At 40.2% G+C, this 20,935-nt stretch overlaps 1 long non-coding RNA gene across 1 annotated transcript; it reads left to right on the forward strand.

Moving 5' to 3' along the window:
* Window positions 1-3,551: 3,551 nt before the first annotated feature.
* LOC134733858 (uncharacterized) lies at window positions 3,552-19,489 on the forward strand. Its single transcript, XR_010117398.1, has 3 exons — window positions 3,552-3,786; window positions 18,507-18,672; window positions 19,195-19,489. It is a non-coding gene; the product is annotated as an uncharacterized lncRNA (long non-coding RNA).
* Window positions 19,490-20,935: the final 1,446 nt, after the last annotated feature.

Consider the following 20,935-nt stretch of genomic DNA (forward strand, 5'->3'; position numbering starts at 1 on the left):
GTAAGAAGGCGATTCCATTTTGAATAAATGGAATGTCTGAAAGACATCATAGTGGAACCTTGAAACAATTTAACATTACTGTAAGACTGAGTTCAAATTAAGGAATAAAGGAAGATGAGCCTGGAGAGGTAGAGAGAGGGCCAGGTGATGGTGGGCCTTGTGTAAAGAGAGCTTTGTATAAAGGTCTTGCTACTAATGAGCTTGGATGTTATTCTGTAGGCAGTGAACACCATGGAAAAGTTTAAATTGATTGAGTGCCATGGTCTGATTTATATCTTAGATCTGTGGCATCATGTGGGATGAATTTTATAGCGTCAAATCTGAAAGTAGAGAGACCAGTGCTGAAGGTGCGTCAGAAGTCTAAAAGAGACCAGGCATAAATTATGAAGTGGCAAGAGGATGAAGAAGAGGGATGGTTTGGGGGGGATTTTACGAGGTAGAATTGACATGATTTTGCTATGAATTGGATACAGGAGATAGGCAAAAAGGCCTGATGCTACTGCTGATGGTAACGTAAAAGATAACATTAGTGACTGAAGACATGGATGAGATGGCCCAGGGAGAATTCTGGGATAAAATGAAAAGAAGATGGAGGGTTGGCTGGAGCTCAAACTGAGAAGAAAGTTGAGAAGCAGCAGCCAAAGAAGGAGGAAAGAAACCAGCAGAGAGTCGGCATGAAAAATTAAGAAATGCAAGAGCTGTAAGTAAAAAGCCATCAGTGTTCAAGTATTGAACTTCACAATACCAGGGCAGTTTTGATCCAGTCAAGAGCAGGTCAATGGAATGGTGAGAACACAAGCCAGATTGCAGGGAGCTGAGGGGGAGCAGGAGGAGAGGAAGTGGAGACAGAACATGAGCTGGTCTCTCAAGACTCTTGGCTGTGAAGAAAGGACAGGTTTATAAAGAGGTGCCAGTTGAGGGAGGAATTTTTTTAAGGACATTGAGAGACCTGAGGACATTTATGTGGAGAGGGGAAGAGCCATCAGAGGAGGTGAGGTTGAAGATAGAGGCTGACTATATGGAAGTCCCCTCTGGCAATGGCACATGCTACCCCTCACAGGAGTGAGCTTTCCATCACAAATGCTAGAGGAAGACTTCCTTGATCAGCCTAGCTCAATCCAGTAGCACCTTCTAACTAAGATTTTTCAATGTAACAGTGATTTATTGGAGCTTTCAGTATTTGCATTGCCTTACACTAACCCAGTGGAATTGAAGCTATAGTATGGATTGAATCATCCAGTTCTGAAGCAAGAGCTGTTGACCACTTGGCCACCCCTAGGCCCCTCTGATTCAGAGATTACAAGGACGCAACTCAGGAGTCCTTCAGAGGTGATGGTCAGGCCAGCCATCTCCTTAGTCACCTTCCCATGTCTCCTTTGGGGGAAAGCCAGGAAAGTCCACTTCTTTCCAACTTCTAAAGCAATATTTGTCTTTGAACCCTATTATTATAATTCAACTCAACTTCATTAGCGAGTCAAACACCCTTTGAATGCACTGTCCCCCTGGCTGCCTTGTGATAGGAAACACAGCTCCTGCCCTCAAGAAACTCAGTCCTTCTCCAGACATTTATCTTTTCTGGAAACTGGAGATAAATAGAAGAACTGACACGACAACCAAGGTGGTGCTTAAAAAACATGTTTACAGAGCCCTCGGATTCTAAGGCGGGCTTCCCTAACCAACCAGGGGATGGAGGTAGAAGCAGTATAGACTCCGGGCCTTCCCACCCAGCTCTCAAGTAGCTCTACTTTTATTCATTTTATATATTTGGGTTGTCATAGGTTTTTGTTTGAATCAAGAGACTCACAGCTAAGAGATGCTTAAAACCCCACCAAAGTAATATTTGCTGATCAAAATCAAGAAAAGCATAACTCGGGCTGGGCGCGGTGGCTCACGCTTGTAATCCCAGCACTTTGGGAGGCCGAGGCGGGTGGATCACGAGGTCAGGAGATCGAGACCACGGTGAAACCCCGTCTCTACTAAAAAATACAAAAAAATTAGCCGGGTGTGGTGGTGGGCGCCTGTAGTCCCAGCTACTCGGAGAGGCTGAGGCAGGAGAATGGCGTGAACCCAGGAGGCGGAGCTTGCAGTGAGCCGAGATCGCGCCACTGCACTCCAGCCTGGGCGACAGAGCGAGACTCTGTCTCAAAAAAAAAAAAAAAAAAAAAAAAGAAAAGCATAACTCAATACTCAGTTACCAAAAAAAGGAGATCGAAAATCATTGTAAAGGGCTCAATTTGATCTTCTCAAGCTCTATTCATGAACTTATTCATCCGGAAGACAAATACATAGCAGCAGGCACTATGCCGGTCCCATGTTGGGCACTGGGGAGACAGAGGTGAAGAAAACTTGATGTCTGCTCTCCAGAACCTCAAAGGGAGACAGGGGAATGATGGCTCTCTAGAGTGGTGTCCTGATCAAGGTGTGGATTAAGGACGGCGGGGAGACAGAGGTGACAAGGATTCACCCTGAAAAGTCGGGAGAGAGGCTTTGTCAGGGAGAGCTTCAGTACAGAGTCCTAAGGGATACCTACGGTCAGCCGGAGAGGGAGACCGTAGAGCCGTGCACCGATTCCTACGGCTGTAGCAGGGGGTGCGAAACGGTAAATGCGTTTATTGGACGAGGGAAGTCGCGGCTTTCTCCTCAGGCTGAACCTGCGCTTCAGAGCCCTCGTGTCTGTCAGGGGCTCCCGCACCGTGTCTTTCTGAGTACTGCCACCTAGTGGCCACTCTCAATTCCCACATTTCCCTGGAGAGCCTGGAGTCATTTGTCTTCCCACTGATTTGAGCGTTGAGGAAACAGTGAACACATACAGTGGAGAAGTGACTTCTCCGGTAGCACACAGTTTGTGAGGCTGGGGCTAGAATAGAACCTAGCTCTTGTGATCCCAGGAACCTGGTCTGGTATGGTCCGGTTTGCCCCCGTCCACACTCTGGCTCTGGCAGGTTGAGGCTGAAGGTCAAGTCAATTGATGACTACTCTGGAGTGCACTTCAAATCCTCATCCCAGGCTTTAGAGGGGTAGGGACACTTTAAGAGAGAAGGAATATGGGAGTAAGTGGATGAGCTAGAGAGAAAAGAAGATATATATTGTTTTCCCCACCTCACTCTCACCAGTCCAGCCTTCAAACCTATCTCAGCAATGAGAAAAGGGGGCTAATGATGTTCTGGGACTGGATAGAGACCATCACTTCAGGCATTAGGTCGCCACCATGTCGAGAAGAGAGGGGAGGGGGCTCTCAGCCATCTTTTTTTCTGAGGAATGGCTGGGGGTGGAGGAGTCCCATGGCCACAGTCAAAGAATAAATGCAGGGTCCCAGGGACAGGAATAGAAGTTTCTGAAAACACCTGTCAGTCGCTGAAGGTTAAAAAAAAAAAAAAAAAAAAACTGGACCATACCAGACCTAGTCCTATTTGAATCATATTTGAATATGATTCTCTGTTCAAGATGACAATTTGCATGCAACATGTTTCAGAAGCCCATGTGGTGTTACAAAATCCACTGTGGTTTCAACCCGTCCTTTCAATCAACCATCCTGGTTGGATTATAAAGACTTTACAATAAAAATCATAGGAATAATAAGGATAATAGAATTGATACAGTAGAAAAAACAAAACGAGGAACCAGATAGTAAAGGAGGTGGTAGGAAAATCTATATATTGAACAACATAACTTTTGGCCGAGGAGGGTATAAAACTGAGCCTAATCTTTGGTCTTAGCATCTCACCAGCCTGGGAGAGAAAATAACGCCCTGAATGAGCACCAGGCATCCCATTCAGGTCCCACCAGGTAGGTATCTTCATCTTCATTTTGTAGAGGAGGAACCTAAACCTCATGGTGGTTATTTGGCTTTCCTGAGGTCATACAGTTCTTATATGGTAGAGGCACTCTGTGAAATGATAGATGCCTAACTTATTTCATTGGAAACCTGATCTGTTTACCTCCTGAACCCCAGGCTGTCTCTAATCCCACTTGCTTTTTTTTTTTAAAGTATTCCCAGCATGAAGCCCTTTGTCACAAAGAAAAGAAAAAGTTTTCTGGCTGGGTGTAGGGAGAGCTGGGCTAGTTTGGTTCATGACGGTTGGGGGGCATGGCCAAGGTGAGCTTACATGGGAACTTCCCTTCCCTCCTCCCAATAAAAAAAATCCCTGAGTTATTTCTGAATGTCCCATGCTTGAGGCTGGGCAGTGTGGCTAGGGATCAAAGTGCTGGAGCCTTTCCTTGTATCCATCAAGCTGAATTCACAAAGGGAGGGAGAGAAGAAGGGAGGAGAGGCTGGGGTCTGCTTCTGATTAGCCAGTCCTCTGCCAAAGTGAGATGTCCTCTCTCTGTGGGCAATTAAATGGTTCTCATGAATCCACCATCTGGACTCAGCAAAGTGTGGTGTGGCTGCTTTCTCGCTCCACCCAACCCTACCCTACCTCTGGCTCAGGAGCCAGGCCAATGAGATTCAGAAAATCTAGCCCTTCCTCCACCTCACTGTTTCTCCCTTCCTACAAGGGCTGCTGCAAATGGCTACAGAGGGCTATGCAGCTCTCCAGGCCTCCACCTCTTAGCAGATAAAGCCAGCCCAGGGGCACGGAAAAGTTCTTGAAGAAAATTAAAAGTGCTATTGCAGTGAACACATAGTTGATAAGAAAGCGAAACAGCCTTACTGCTGATGTAGACAAAGTTTTAGTGTTCTGGATAGAAGATCAAACCAACCGCAACATTTCCCTTAAGCCAAAGCTTAATCCAGAACAAGACCCTAACTGTCTTCAATTCTATGAAGGCTGAGAGAAGTGAGGAAGCTGCAGAAGAAAAGTTTGAAGCTAGCAGAGGTTGGTTAATGAGGTTTAAGGAAAGAAGCCACCTCCATAACATAAAAATACAAGGTGAAGCAGTAAAAGTTACAGCAAGTGATCCAGAAGTTCTAGCTAGGATAATTAATGAAAGCGGCTGTACCAAATAATAGATTTTCAATGTGACAATACAGCCTTCTAACAGAATTGTAAGAAGATGCCATCTAGGACTTAACATAGCTAGAGAGGAGAAATCAATGCCTGGCTTCAAAGCTTCGAAGGACAGGGCAACTCTCTTGTTAGGGCCTAATGCAGCTGGTGACTAAGTTGAAACCAATGCCCATTTGCCATTCTGAAAATCTGGTGATCATTGAGAATTATGCTAAATTTAAGGCTGGGCGCAGTGGCTCACGCCTGTAATCCCAGCACTTTGGGAGGCCGAGGCGGGCGGATCGCGAGGTCAGGAGATCGAGACCATCCTGGCTAACACGGTGAAACCCCATCTCTACTAAAAATACAAAAAAATAGCCAGGCGAGGTGGCGGGCGCCTGTAGTCCCAGGCTACTCGGGAGGATGAGGCAAGAGAATGGTGTGAACCCCAAGGGGCAGAGCCTGCAGTAAGCAGTGATCATGCCACTGCCCTCCAGCCTGGGTGACAGCGAGACTCCGTCTCCAAAAAAAAAAAAAAAAAAAAAAAAAGGAGAATTATGCTGAATTTACTCTGCCTGTGCTGTATAAGTGGAACAACAAAGCCCGGATGACAGCACATCTGTTTATAACATGGTTTATTTAATATTTTAAACCCACTGTTGAGATCTACTACTCAGTAAAAAAGATTCACTTGTTATTGGTCTGTTCAGGTTTTTTAATTCTTCATGATTCAGTCTTGGTAGGTTGTGTGTTTCCAGGAATTTATTCATTTCTTCTGTGTTATCTAATTTGTTGATGTATAATTATTCATAGTGGTCTTTTATGATCCTTTGTATTAGTTCTAATGTCTCCTCTTTCATTTCTGATTTTATTTATTTTAGTTTCTTCATTTTTGTAGTCTAGTTAAAGGTTTACCAATTTTGTTTATCTTTTAAAACAACCAACTTAGTTTCATTGATATTTTCTATGTTTTCTCTTTATTTGATTTATTTCTGTCCTACTCTGTTATTTCCTTTCTTCTGCTAACTTTGGGCTTAATTTACTTTTCTTTTTCAAGTTCCTGGATGTATAAAGTTAGGTTGTTTATTTATGATCTTTATTTTCTTCACATAGGCATTTATCACCATACACTTTCCTCTTAAAATTGCTTTTGCTGCATCCCATAAATTTTGATATGTTGTGTTTTCATATTTGTTTGTCTCAATGTGTTTTTTGATTTCCATTTTGATTTCTTCTTTGACCTATTACTTGTTCAGGAGTATGTTGTTTAATTTCCCCATATTGTGAATTTTTCAATTTTTCTTCTGTTATTGATTTCTAGTTCCATACCATTATTGTTGGGACAGATACTTGATATATTTCAACCTTCCTAAATTTGTTAAGTCTTGTTTTGTGGGCTAACAAATGATCTATCCTGGAGGATGTTCTGCATGTGCTTGAAAAGAATGTATATTCTGTTGCTGTTTAATAAAATTTTCTGTATATGTTTCCTAGGTCCGTTTGGTCTATAGTGTTGTTCAACTTTGCTATTTTCTTATTGATTTTGTCTAGATGATCTATCCATTGTTGAAAGTCAAGTATTGAAATCCCCCACTACTATTGTATTGCTATCTACTTTTCCCTTCATTTATGTTAATATTTGTGTTGCATATTTAGGTGTTCCATTGTTAGATGCACATATATTTATGATTAGTATATCCTCTTGATGAATTGATGCCTTTATCAGCATATAAAGACCTTCTTTGTCTTTTGTGACAGCTTTTGACTTAAAGTCTATTGTGTCTGATATAAGTTTAGTCACCTTTCAGTTGCCATTTCTATATTTTTCCAACTTTTCCCTTTCAGCTTATGTATGTTTTTAAATCTAAAGTTAATCCCTTGTAAATAGCATATAGTTGATCTTATTCTTTAAAAAACTTTTTTGGCCACGTGCAGTGGCTCATGCCTGTAATCCCAGCACTTTGGGAGGCTGAGGCGAGCGGATCACTGAGGTCAGGAGTTCAAGACCAGCCTGGCCAACATGGTGAAACTTCATCTCTACTAAAAATATAAAAATTAGCCAGGCATGGTAGCACATGCCTATGGTCCCAGCTACTCAGGAGGCTGAGGCAGGAGAATCACTTGAACCCAGGAGGCAGACCTTGCAGTGAGCCGAGATTGTGCCATTGTACTCCAGCCTGGGCAACAGAGCAAGAATCCATCTCAAAAACAAAAAAAAAAATTTTTTTTTTTTTTTTTTTTTTAGAGGCAAGGTCTTTTTGTGTCACCCAGAGTGGAGTGTAGTCACATAATTTCGGCTCACTGTAGCCTCAATCTCCCGGGCTCAAGTGATCCTGTCACCTCAGCCTCCTGAGTAGTTGAGACCACAGATGTTCACCATCACATCTGGCTAATTTTTAAATTTTTTATGGAGACAGGATCTTGCTATGTTGCCAGGACTGGTCTTAAACTCCTGAGCTCAAGCAATCCTCCTGCCTTGGCCTTCCAAAAAGCTGGGACTATAGGCGTGAGCCATTGTACCCAGATGATCTTATTCTTTTTAGCTATTCATTCTCTATATATTTTTTAGTTACAATTCATCAAATATTTATTTATTTATTTTAGATTCAGGGGGTATATGTGCATGTTTGTTACATGGATATATTGCCTAATGATGGGGATTGGGTTTCTAGTGTACTCGTCACCCAAATATTGAACATTGTATCCAATAGGTAATCTTTTAACCCTCACTCTCCTCACTTCCTCCCCTCTTTTGAGTCCCCCATATCTATTATTTCCATCTTTATGTCCATGTGTACTCGATGTTAAGCTCACACTTATAAGTGAGGATATGTGATACTCAATTTTCTGCTTCTGGGGTAGTTCACCTAGGATAATGGCATCCAGCTCCATCCATCCAGCTGCAAAGGATATGATTGCATTCTTTTTTATGGTTGCATAATAGCCCGTGGTGTATATGTACCACATTTTCTTTATCCAGTCAACCCGCTGATGGACACTTAGGTTGGTTCTATGATGTTGCTATTGTGAATAGTGCTGTCATAAACATGAGGGCAGGTGTCACTCTACATCTTTTTTTTAATTATTATTATACTTTAAGTTCTAGGGTACATGTGCACGATGTGCAGGTTTGTTACACAGGTATACATGTGCCATGTTGGTTTGTTGCACCCATCAACTCCTCATTTACATTAGGTGTTTCTCCTATTGCTATCCTTCCCCCAGCCCCCCACCCCACGACAGGCCCTGGTGTGTGATGTTCCCTGCCCTGTGTTCAAGTGTTCTCATTGTTCAATTCCCACCTATGAGTGAGAACATGTGGTGTTTAGTTTTCTTTCCTTTTGATAGTGTGCTGAGAATGATGGTTTCCAGCTTCATCCATGTCCCTGCAAAGGACATGAACTCATCCTTTTTTATGGATGCATAGTATTCTATGGTGTATATGTGCCACATTTTCTTAATCCAGTCTATCATTGATGGACGTTTGGGTTGGTTCCAAGTCTTTGCCATTGTGAATAGTGCCGCAATAAACACATGTGTGCATATGTCTTTATAGTAGCATGATTTATAAGCCTTTGGGAATATACCCAGTAACGGGATCGCTGGGTCAAATGGCATTTCTAGTTCTAGATCTTTGAGGAATCACCACACTGTCTTCCACAATGGTTGAACTAATTTACACTCCCACCAACAGTGTAAAAGCATTCCTGTTTCTCCACATCCTCTCCAGGATCTGTTGTTTCCTGACTTTTTAATGATTGCCATTCTAACTGGTGTGAGATTGTATCTCATTGTGGTTTTGATTTGCATTTCTCTGATGACCAGTGATGATGAGCATTTTTTCGGTGTCTGTTGGCTGCATAAATGTCTTCTTTTGAGAAGTGTCTGTTCATATCCTTTGCCGACTTTTTGATGGGGTTGTTTGTTTCTTGTAAATTTGTTTAAGTTCTTTGTAGATTCTGGATATTAGCCCTTTGTCAAATGGGTAGATTGCAAAAATTTTCTCCCATTCTGTAGGTTACTTGTTCACCCTGATGGTAGTTTCTTTTGCTGTGCAGAAGCTCTTTAGTCTAATTAGATCTCATTTGTCTATTTTGGCTTTTGTTGCCATTGCTTTTGGTATTTTAGTCATGAAGTTCTTGCCCATGCCTATGTCCTGAATGGTATTGCCTAGGTTTTCTTCTAGGGTTTTTATGGTTTTAGGTCTAACATTTAAGTCTTTAATCCATCTTGAAATAATTTTTTTATAAGGTGTAAGGAAGGGATCCAATTTTAGCTTTCTACATATGGCTAGCCAGTTTTCCCAGCACCATTTATTAAATAGGGAATTCTTTCTCCATTTCTTGTTTTTGTCAGGTTTGTCAAAGATCAGATGGTTTTAGATGTGTGGTGTTATTTCTGAGGCCTCTGTTCTGTTCCATTGGTCTGTATGTCTGTTTTGGGACCAGTACCATGCTGTTTTTTTACTGTAGCCTTGTAGTATAGTTTGAAGTCAGGTAGCATGATGCCTCCAGCTTTGTTCTTTTTGCTTAGGATTGTCTTGGCAATGCAGGCTCTTTTTTGGTTCCATATGAACTTTAAAGTAGTTTTTTCCAATTATGTGAAGAAAGTCATTGGTAGCTTGATGGGGATGGCATTGAATCTATAAATTACTTTGAGCAGTATAGCCATTTTCACAATATTTATTCTTCCTCTCCATGAGCATGGAATGTTCCTCTATTTGTTTGTGTCTTCTTATTTTGTTGAGCAGTGGTTTGTAGTTCTCCTTGAAGAGGTCCTCATGAGTGAATGGGAGTTCACTCACGAGTTGGCTTTCTGTTTCTCTGTTTTTGGTGTATAGGAATTCTTGTGATTTTTGCATATTGATTTTGTATCCTGAGACTTTGCTGAAGTTGCTTATCAGCTTAAGATTTTGGGCTGAGACGATGGGGTTTTCTAAATATACAATCATGTCATCTGCAAACAGGGATAATTTGACTTCCTCATTTCCTAGTTAAATACCCTTTATTTCTTTCTCTTGCCTGATTGCCCTGGCCAGATCTTCCAACACTATGCTGAATAGGAGTGGTGAGAGAGGGCATCCTTGTCTTGTGCTGGTTGTCAAAGGAAATGCTTCCAGTTTTTGCCCATTCAGTATGATATTGGCTGTGGGTTTGTCATAAATAGCTCTTATTATTTTGAGACACATTCCATCAATACCTAGTTTATTGAGAGTTTTATCATGAAGGATTGTTGAATTTTGTTGAAGGCCTTTTCTGCATCTATTGAGATAATCATGTGGTTTTTGTCATTAGTTCTTTTTATGTGATGGATTATGTTTATTGATTTGCATATGTTGAACCAGCCTTGCATCCCAAGGATGAAGCCAACTTGATCGTGGTGGATAAGCTTTTTGATGTGCTGCTGGATTTGATTTGCCAGTATTTTATTGAGGCTTTTTCCATAGATGTTCATCAGGGATATTGGTCTAAAATTCTCTTTTTTGTGTGAGTGTGTTCTGCAATGCTTTGGTATCAGCATGATGCTGGCCTCATCAAATGAGTTAGGGAGGATTCTCTGTTTTTCTGTTGATTGGAATAGTTTCAGAAGGAATGGTACCAGCTCTTTTTTTACCTCTGGTAGAATTTGGCTGTGAATCCATCAGGTCCTGGACTTTTTTTGTTTGGTAGGCTCTTAATTATTGCCTCAATTTCAGAGCATGTTATTGGTCTATTCAGAGATTCAATTTCTTCCTGGTTTACTTTCGGGAGGGTGTATGTATTCAGGAATTTATCCATTTCTTCTAGATTTTCTAGTTTATTTGTGTATAGGTGTTTATAGTATTCTCTGACTGCAGTTTGTATTTCTGTGGGATTGGTGGTGATATCCCCTTTATCATTTTTTATTGCATCTATTTGATTCTTCTCTCTTTTCTTCTTTATTAGTCTTGCTAGCGGTCTATCAATTTTGTTGATCTTTTCAAAAAACCAGCTCCTGGATTCATTGATTTTTTGAAGGGTTTTTTTTTTGTGTCTCTATCTCCTTCAGTTCTGCTCTGATCTTAGTTATTTCTTGCCTTCTGCTAGCTTTCGAATTTTTTTGCTCTTGCTTCTTTAGTTCTTTTAATTGTGATGTTAGGGTGTCGATTTTAGATCTTTCCTGGTTTCTCCTGTGGGCATTTAGTGCTATAAATTTCCCTCTACTCACCACTTTAAATGTGTCCCAGAGATTCTGGTACATTGTGTCTTTGTTCTCATTGGTTTCAAAGAACATCTTTATTTCTGCCTTCATTTAGTAATTTGCCCAGTAGTCATTCGGGAGCAGGTTGTTCAGTTTCCATGTAGTTGTGTGGTTTTGAGTGAATTTTTAATCTTGAGTTCTAATTTGATTGCACTGTGGTCTGAGAGACAGTTTGTTGTGATTTCTGTTCTTTTACATTTGCTGAGGAGTGCTTTACTTCCAATCATGTGATCAATTTTAGAATACATGCGATGTGGTGCTGAGAAGAATGTATATTCTGTTGATTTGGGGTGGAGAGTTCTGTAGATGTCTATTAGTTCTGCTTGGTTCAGAGCTGAGTTCAAGTCCTGGATATCCTTGTTAACCTTCTGTTTCATTGATCTAATATTGACAGTGGGATGTTTAAGTCTCCCATTATTGTGTGGGAGTCTAAGTCTCTTTGTAGGTCTCTAAGGACTTGCTTTATGAATCTAGGTGTTCCCGTATTGGGTGCATATATATTTAGGATAGTTAGCTCTTCTTGTTGAATTGATCCCTTTACCATTATGTAATGGCCTTCTTTGTCTCTTTTGATCTTTATTGGTTTAAAGTCTGTTTTATCAGAGACTAGGATTGCAACCCCTGCTTTTTTTGCTTTCCATTTGCTTGGTAGGTCTTTCTCCGTCCCTTTATTTTGAGCCTATGTGTATCTCTGCACATGAGATGGGTCTCGTGAATACAGCACACTAATGGGTCTTGACTCTTTATCCAATTTGCCAATCTGTGTCTTTTAATTGGGGCATTTAGCCCATTTACATTTAAGGTTAATATTGTTATGTGTGAATTTGATCCTATCATTATGATATTAGCTGGTTATTTTGCCCATTAATTGATGCTGTTTCTTCCTAGCGTCAATGGTCTTGACAATTTGGCATGTTTTTTGCAGTGACTGGTAGTTGTTGTTCCTTTCCATGTTTAGTGCTTCCTTCAAGACCTCTTGTAAGGCAGGCCTGGTGGTGACAAAATTTCTCAGCATTCACTTGTCCATAAAGGATTTTTTTTCTCCTTCACTTATGAAGCTTAGTTTGGCTGGATATGAAATTCTGGGTTGAAAATTCTTTTCTTTAAGAATGTTGAATATTGGCCCCGACTCTCTTCTGGCTTGTAAGGTTTCTGCCGAGAGATCCGCTGTTAGTCTGATGGGCTTCCCTTTGTGGGTAACTCAACCTTTCTCTCTGGCTGCCCTTAACACTTTTTCCTTCATTTCAACCTTAGTGAATCTGAAAATTATGTGTCTCGGAGTTGCCCTTCTCGAGGAGCATCTTTGTGGCATTCTCTGTATTTCCTGAATTTGAATGTTGGCCTACCTTGCTAAGTTGGGGAAGTTCTCCTGGATAATATCCTGAAGAGTGTTTTCCAACTTGGTTCCATTCTCCCCGTCACTTTCAGGTACACCAATCAATTATAGATTTGGTCTTTTCACATGGTCCCATATTTCTTGGAGGCTTTGTTCATTTCTTTTTACTCTTTTTTCTCTAAACTTGTCTTCTCACTTTATTTCATTAATTTAATCTTCAATCAATGATATCCTTTCTTCCACTTGATCAAATTGGCTACTGAAGCTTGTGCATGTGTCCCGAAATTCTCATGCCATGGTTTTTAGCTCTGTCAGGTCATTTAAGGTCTTCTCTACACTGTTTATTCTAGTTAGCCATTCATCTAACCTTTTTTCAAGGTTTTTATCTTCCTTGCAATGGGTTAGAACATGCTCCTTTATCTTGGAGAAGTTTCTTATTACCAACCTCCTGAAGCCTACTTCTGTCAACTCGTCAAAGTCATTCTCTGTCCAGCTTAGTTCCATTGCTGGCAAGGAGCTGCAATTCTTTGGAGGAGAAGAGGTGCTCTGGTTTTTAGAATTTTCATCTTTTCTGCTCTGGTTTCCCCCCATCTTTGTGGTTTTATCTACCTTTGGTCTTTGATGATGGTGACCCACAGATGGGATTTTGGTGTGGATGTCCTTTTTGTTGATGTTGATGCTATTACTTTCCGTCTGTTAGCTTTCCTTCTAACAATGCCCTCAGCTGCAGGTCTGTTGGAGTTTGCTGGAGGTCCACTCCAGACCCTGTTTGCCTGGGTATCACCAGCAGAGGCTGCAGAACAGCAAATATTGCAGAACAGCAAATATTGCTGCCTGATCCTTCCTCTGGAAGCTTCATTCCAAAGGGGCACCCACCTGTACGAGGGGTCTGTCGGCCCCTACTGGGAGGTGTCTCCCAGTTACGCTACACGGAGTCAGGGACCCACTTGAGTAGGCATCCTGTCCATTCTCAGAGCTCAAATGCCATGCTGGGAGGAACACTGCTGTCTTCAGAGCTGTCAGACAGGGATGTTAAGTCTGCAGAAGTTTTTGCTGCCTTTTGTTCAGCTATGCCTTGCCCACAGAGGTGGAGTCTATAGCAGCAGTAGGCCTTGCTGAGCTGCAGTGGGCTCCTCCCAGTTTGAGCTTCCCAACTACTTTGTTCACCTAGTCAAGCCTCAGCAATGGTGGACGCCCCTCCCCCCACCTGGCTGCAGCCTGGCGGGTTGATCTCAGGCTGCTGCGCTAGCAGTGAGCAAGGCTCCATGGGTGCAGGACCCACCCAGCCAGGCATGAGAGAGAATCTCCTGGTCTGCTGGTTGCTAAGATTGTGGGAAAAGGGCAGTATTTGGGTGGGAGTGTCCTGTTTTTTCCAGGTACAGTCTGTCACAGCTTCCCTTGGCTAGGAAAGGGAAATCCCCTGCCCCTTGCACTTCCTGGGTGAGGTGATGCCCCACCCTGCTTCAGCTTGCCCTCCATGGGCTGCACTCACTGTCCAACCAGTCCCAATGAGATGAACCAGGTACCTCAGTTGGAAATGCATAAATCACCTGTCTTTTGTGTTGATCATGCTGGGAGCTGCAGACTGGAGCTGTTCCTATTCAGCCATCTTGGAACGGAGTCCTACATATTTTGAATGAAGAATTTAATCTACTCACTTTTAAAGTAATTATTAAGCAAGGACTTACCATTGCCATTTTGTTCATTGTTTTCTGACTGTTTTGCAGTTCTTTTGTTCCTTTTTTTCTTTCTTGCTGTCTTCCTTTGAGATTTGATAATGTATATCTAGTGGTGCACTTTGATTCTTTCCTCTTGATCCTTTATGTATTGACTACAGATTTTTTTCCTTGTGATTACCATGAGGCTTACATAAAACATCTTATAGTTACAAAAAACATCTTATAGTTACAATAGTATATTTTAACTGGATAACAACTTAATTTCAATTGAATACAAAAACTCTACACTTTTACTCCCCCCAAACATTTTATGTTATTGAAGTAACAAATTCCATCTTATTATATTATGTGTTCATTAACAAATCATTGTAGATACAGTGATTTTGATACTTTTTTCATTTAACTTTTATACTAGAATTAAAGGTGTACTGCTATTACAATATTACAATATTCTGAATTTGACTATATACTTCCCTTTACCAGTGAATTGTATACTTTCATGTTGATAATGTCCATTCGTTTAAACTTGAAGCACTCCCTTTAGGATTTCTTGTAAGGCATGTCTAGTCGTGATTAATTCCCTCAGCTTTTGTTTGTCTGGGAAATCTTTATCTCTCATTTTTTAAGGATAGCTTTGCTACATATGATATTCTTGATTGGCAGTATTTTTTTCTTTCAACACTTATAATATATTATCCCAATATTTTCTGGCCTGCAAGGATTCTGCTGGGAAATCTTCTGATAGTTTTATGGTGGTTCCCTTATGGTTGATAAGTCATTTCCAATTAATTAGTCCCTCCCTGCCTCCCTCCCTCCCTCCTTCCTTCCTTCCTCTTGACTTTTGACAGTTTGATTACAGTGTGGCTCAGTAAAGACCTCTTGATGTTCAGTCTATTTGAGGTTCTCTAGGCATCATGATCTGGATATTCACTTTCCCAAACATGGAAGGTTTTCTGTCATTATGTCTTTAAATATTTTTCTTCCACTTTCTCATTCTCTAATCCTTCTGAGACTCAAATAATGTGTATATTGGTTTGCCTGATGGTGTCCCATAGGTCATGTAGACATTTCTCACTCTTTTTCATTCTTTTTTCTTTTCATCCCTCTAATTGAATAATTTCAAATGACCTGTCTTTAAGGTACTGATTCTTTCTTCTGCATGAGAGAGTCTACTGTTAAGCTTTCTATTGAAATTTTTAGTTCAGTCATTGTACTGTTCAGCTCCAGCATTTCTGTTTGGTCCTTTCTTATGGTTTCTATTTCTTTGTTAAGCTTCTAATTTTGCTCATGTTTTTTTTTATTTTTGTTTAGTCATCTGTCTGTGTTCTCTTGCAGCTCTTTCAGCTTCTTTAAGATTACTTTTAATTTTTTGTCAAAGATTTCATGGATCTCCATTTCTTTATGGTTTATTACTGGCACTTTATTAGTTTCCTTTGCTGCTGTCATGTTTGCCTAATTCATCATAATCTGTGTAGTCTTGCATTGGTGTCTATGCATTTGAAGAAGACACTTATTCCTGTCTTTATAAACTGATTTCAGTAGGTAAAGATTCTTTCCTGCCACGTTCCTGGATGAACTAACTCCAGGATTGTGGTTAGGTGGGGCTAGAGCCAGGTCTCATGGCTGTTTCCAGATTCACTGTCAGGTCTGTGGTTGGCAAGTCTGTTACCAGGAACATGTTGAGGTATGGCTTCTTTGAGTCTCTAAGTATGCTCCTGTTAGGTAGCTGGGCTGGTCTCTGGGTGATCAGGACTGCCTCTGAACTTCAGTAGCATGGAATTGAAGCCAGGTCACAGGACTGCTTCAGTAACCACAGTTGGATCCAAAGTTGTCAGGTATGTTACCTGGTTGTTTTTTTTGGTGTGGCTTCCATTAGGTTCCTGGGCAGGTCTCTGGGTGAGCAAGACTGCCATGGGCAATAATAGAATGGGGCTGAAGCCAGGTCATTTAACTGCTCCAGGGACTACAATCAGGTTCAAGATTGGCAGGCTTGTTATGGGGAGCATGAATGGATGTGACTTCTCCTAGGTGCCTTGGTGGAAGGGGCTGGTGTCAGGACTGTGAATAAGGGGGGCTGGAGCTGAGTTCATAGGGGGATAGAGCTCCTTCAGCTCACATCTGGAACTATGGCCAGTGAAACTGTCACCAATGTACTGGCTTGCCTTCTCAAAGCAGCCCTCCCGAGTCTCGGGTGCCACCAGGGCTTTGCACCCTTCTGCCCAGATCCCCAAACTCCTACAAAGACACTTTTTCCATAAATAGCTGCCAAATATTTAAGTGGTTTTGTGTGTGTGTGTGTGTGTGTGTGTGTAGGGTGTGTGTGTAGGCTGGGGACCTCTATTTTGTCATCTTACTGATGTCATCTAGTTTTTCTTTTAAGATTACTCTGGCTACTACATGGGAAATGGATTGGGAAGCCACTTAGGATGCTACTGTAAAATCCAGGCAAAATGAACTTACCATCATGTTTATGAAGCTTATTTCCAGGGCCCTTCACTAGCACAAAGCCTTTATATGGCCCTGAGAGAGAGCCCAACAATGAGTTCTTATGCTCAAATGTTTTTGCAGAATTTGTGAGAGTAAGATAAAACTGCAGTTTCTTTCTACTGTAATTCAACCTCCATCACACTTGCCCTCATGACAGATGACATTGGTATGGCCATGACTATTTTGTGATCTAGCTAGGTGGAAGTTGAATTGGGGGAAACATTTAGTATACATTTGACAGGATATATTTTATGGTTCTATGAAGTCCTGCCAGTAAAGGTATAAGCAATGAGAGATCCCCTAAACAGTCCTCTTTCCTGTATTTACCTTCACTCTATACTTAATGAATAGCCCACTGCTAATCAGTTTTGATCCAGGTTTGAGTCATACAAATATCCTCCTAAATAGTCTTTCTTTTCCAGTCCTGGCCCCTTTCAGCCACTTCTCCACACTATCCCCAGAGACGACTTCCTGAAAATATAGATTGGATAGTATCATTTCTCTGATTAGAAACCTTGATGACAACTGTTCATTACACACAGGATAATATTTGGCTTCTATAACCTATCTTAATTCTTTTTCCATCTTTTCTTGGCTTACAGTGTTAAGAATTGCCCACTATTTCCTACTTAACAACTTGCAGTCTTACACAATAATAGGTTACAAAAATTGTAAGTAAAGGGCAATGTTGACTCATCTTCAATTTATCTACTCCTGGGCCTGGCACTCTTGCTTTTCTGTGGCCACAACTCTGGGAAGTGTTTCTTCTACACCTCACACCCCATTCATCTCTAGTTGCTTTGGTCAAGTAGTAGGGAGAAATGGTATTGACTTGTGAGGGCAGAAGTATAACAGGTTGCTTTTAACCATCACTGTGCTAGGTAGTGGTGCTATTTTATTGGTTTAACAGAGAATTATTACTGAAAGAGTCTGTGAAGGTTCTGCTAGCAAGGGTTTAAAACCTGTTTGAATTGCTATTCCTGGATTTGGGCAAAGAGTAGAGGAATAGATTGGGGCTGGCAGAGAAAGGGTGGGAAAGCATGGCCATAAAATAGTAGCCAACTTAATCTGATTGATACTTCAACAGGTTCAAAGCTTTCTATAAAAATGTTTGTTTAATAAAAATGTTGATCCTCCCCATAGTACCAAAGTCTAAGAAACAAAACTACTCAATAAGAGTGATAAAATTCTGGCCAGACTTATCAGGAAATTAAGAAGACACAAATTACCAATATCAGTAATGAGAAAGGGTATATCACTATTGATTCTACAGATATTGAAAAGACAATAAGGAAGTATTTTAAACAACTTTATGCCAATAAATTTGACAACTTAGATGAAATGAACAAATTTCTTGAAAGACACAAATGACCAAAGGTTATTCAAGAAGAAATTGGTATTGAATAGTCCAATATCTATTGAAGAAATTGAAGTTATGGTTGAAAACCTTCCCGCAAAGAAAACTCAATGCCAAAATGACTTCTGAGGGGATTCTATCAAATGTATAATGAAGAAGTAATATCAATTCCATGCAAACTCTCCCAGAAAGTTGAAGTAAAAGGAATACTTTCCAAATGACTCTATAAGCCTGGCATTACTTTGATACCTCAACCGGACAAAGATATTTCAAGAAGAAAACCGCTATAGACCGAAATCCATCATGAACAGGAATGGAAAAATTTTTAACAATTTTTTTAGCAAAGTGAATCCAACAATACATTGAAAGAATAATACAACATAACCAAGTAGTGTTTATCCTTAGGATGCAGGGTTTGATTTAACATTTGAAAATCAATCAATGTAATTTATCTTACTAAAGACTAACAAAGAAAATCCAATAAAATATTATCTCAACAGATGAAGAAGAAACATCTGATAAAATCTAACACCTATTTCTGATAAAAAGTCTCAAAAACAACAAAGAACTTCCCCAACCTGACAGAGAACATCTATGTAAGCCAATGGCTAACATCAGACTCAATGGTGGAAGACTTAATGCTTTCCCTTTAAGACCAGGAACAAGGTAAAGATTGCCTGTTTTCATTGCTTTTATTCAATATTGTGCTAGAGGTTCCATTCAGTGCAATAAGGCAAGACAAGGAAATAAAGGACACTCAGATGGGAAAGGAAGAAACAAAACTGTCTTTATTTGCAGATGACATGATTGTCTATGTATAATATCCAGTAGGGTCAACAAAAACACTACATAGTATACAATATTATTAAAACTTTTGGTTTACAGGCTTATAGAAGGTTGTTAACCATACTCACTTCTTGGTGCATTATTTTCACGTTCCTAGAAGGTCCCTTTTTGTTTTTCCTTCATCCCAGATTCTGACTTCCATTCCCTCCCTTTCCATACCACAAAGTCATTCATTCTAATGTACTTCTTCCTGTCTTTAAATATTTGTGAAAAATATAATTTTAAGGGTTATATGTTCATCTTAAATTTTTATATTGTTATTGTGCCATACATCTCATCATTTTGTACTTTTTTCAATCAACACTATGTTTTCAAAATGTATGTTTATATTTTCCTTTTCAGGGCCATGGATGGAGTTGGAAGCCATTATCCTTAGCAAACTAACACAGGAACAGAAAATCAAATGCTGCATCTTCTCACTTATAAGTGGGAGCCAAACAATGAGAACACATGGACATAGGGAGGAGAACAACACACACTGGGGCCTGCCTGTGGGGGAAGGTGGAGGGAGAAAGCATCAGATAAATAGCTAATGCATGCAGGGCTTAATTACTAGGTGATGGGTTGATAGGTGCAGCAAACCACCATGGCACACATTTACCTATGTAACGAACCTATACATCCTGCACATGCATTCCAGAACTTAAAATTAAATTAAATTTAAAAATGTGTGTGTGTGTGTGTATTTTTGAATGAACCTCCAACTTGTGATTTATAGCCTGCATCTGCCATACCTAATCATCATTGCTGAGAGAAATTAAGAAGATCTAAATAAATGCAGAGAGATACTGTTTATGGATCAGAAGATGAAATATTCTTAAAATGTCAATTTTCCCTAAATTAATCTATAGAATCAAAGAAAGCCCAATCAAAATCCCAGCAGGCCTTTTTTGGTTGTAATTGATAAGATGATTCTAAAATTTATTCAGAAATTCACAACATCTGGAATAGCTAAAAACATCTTCGAGAAAGAAGGACACAGTTGGAGGATTAACACTGCCGGATTTGCAGACTTAATATAAAGTTATAGTAATCAGGCTGGGCATGCTGCCTCACGCCTGTAATCCTAGCACTTTGGGAGGCCGAGGAGGGTGGATCACCTGAGGTCAGGAGTTCGAGACCAGCCTGGCCAACAGGGCAAAACCCCATCTCTACTAAAAATACAAAAAAATCAGCCAGGCCTGGTGGCAGGCACCTGTCATCCCAGCTACTCGGAAGGCTGAGGTAGGTGAATCACAAGAGCCCTGGGGGCAGAGGTTGTAGTGAGCTGAGATTGCGCCATTGCACTCCAGCGTGGGCAACAGAGCGAGACTCTGCCTCAAAAAAAAAAAAAAGTTATAGTAATCAAAATAGTATGATATTGATGTCAAGATAGATCAGTGAAAAGAAGAATAAAGAGTGCAGAAATAGACTCACATGCATATCATCAATTGAGTTTCAACAAAGATAGGAAAGGATTCAGTAGAGAAAGGACAGTCTTTTCAACAGATGATGTTGGAATAGTTGGATATCTATATGCCAAAAAAATGAACATTAATACCTAATACTGTGTACAAAAATTAAGAAAACATAAGAGAAAGTCTTTGTGATCTTAAGTTAGGCAAAGATTTCTTAGATAGAATGCTAAAAGAAAAGAAATAATTGATTAATTGGGCTTCATTAAAATTAAAAATTTACTTTCTAAAAGACACTTTCAAGAGAATGAGAAGATAATCATCAAGTGGGAGAAAATATCTGTAAATCTTATATCTGAGAAAACACTTGATCCAGGATGTAATGAAGCACTCTGAAAGCTCAGTAATAACAAGAAAAAAAAATAAAAAAATGGGTGGAAGAGTTGAGCAGACACTTTATTGAAGAAGATATTCAGATGGCATATAAGTATATGAAAATATGCTTAATATCATCAATCATTAGAGAAATTCAATTAAAACCACAATAAGAGATAATTACTCTTCTATTAGAATGGCTAAAGTACAAGTCTGGCCATATCAAATGTCAATGAAAATGTGGAGGAATTGGAACTTTCATATATTTCTGGTTGGAATGTAAAGTGGTACACTTCGGAAAACATTTTGTCAGT

Source organism: Symphalangus syndactylus, chromosome 12 (assembly GCF_028878055.3).
Source record: "Symphalangus syndactylus isolate Jambi chromosome 12, NHGRI_mSymSyn1-v2.1_pri, whole genome shotgun sequence".
Classification (NCBI taxonomy): domain Eukaryota; kingdom Metazoa; phylum Chordata; class Mammalia; order Primates; family Hylobatidae; genus Symphalangus; species Symphalangus syndactylus.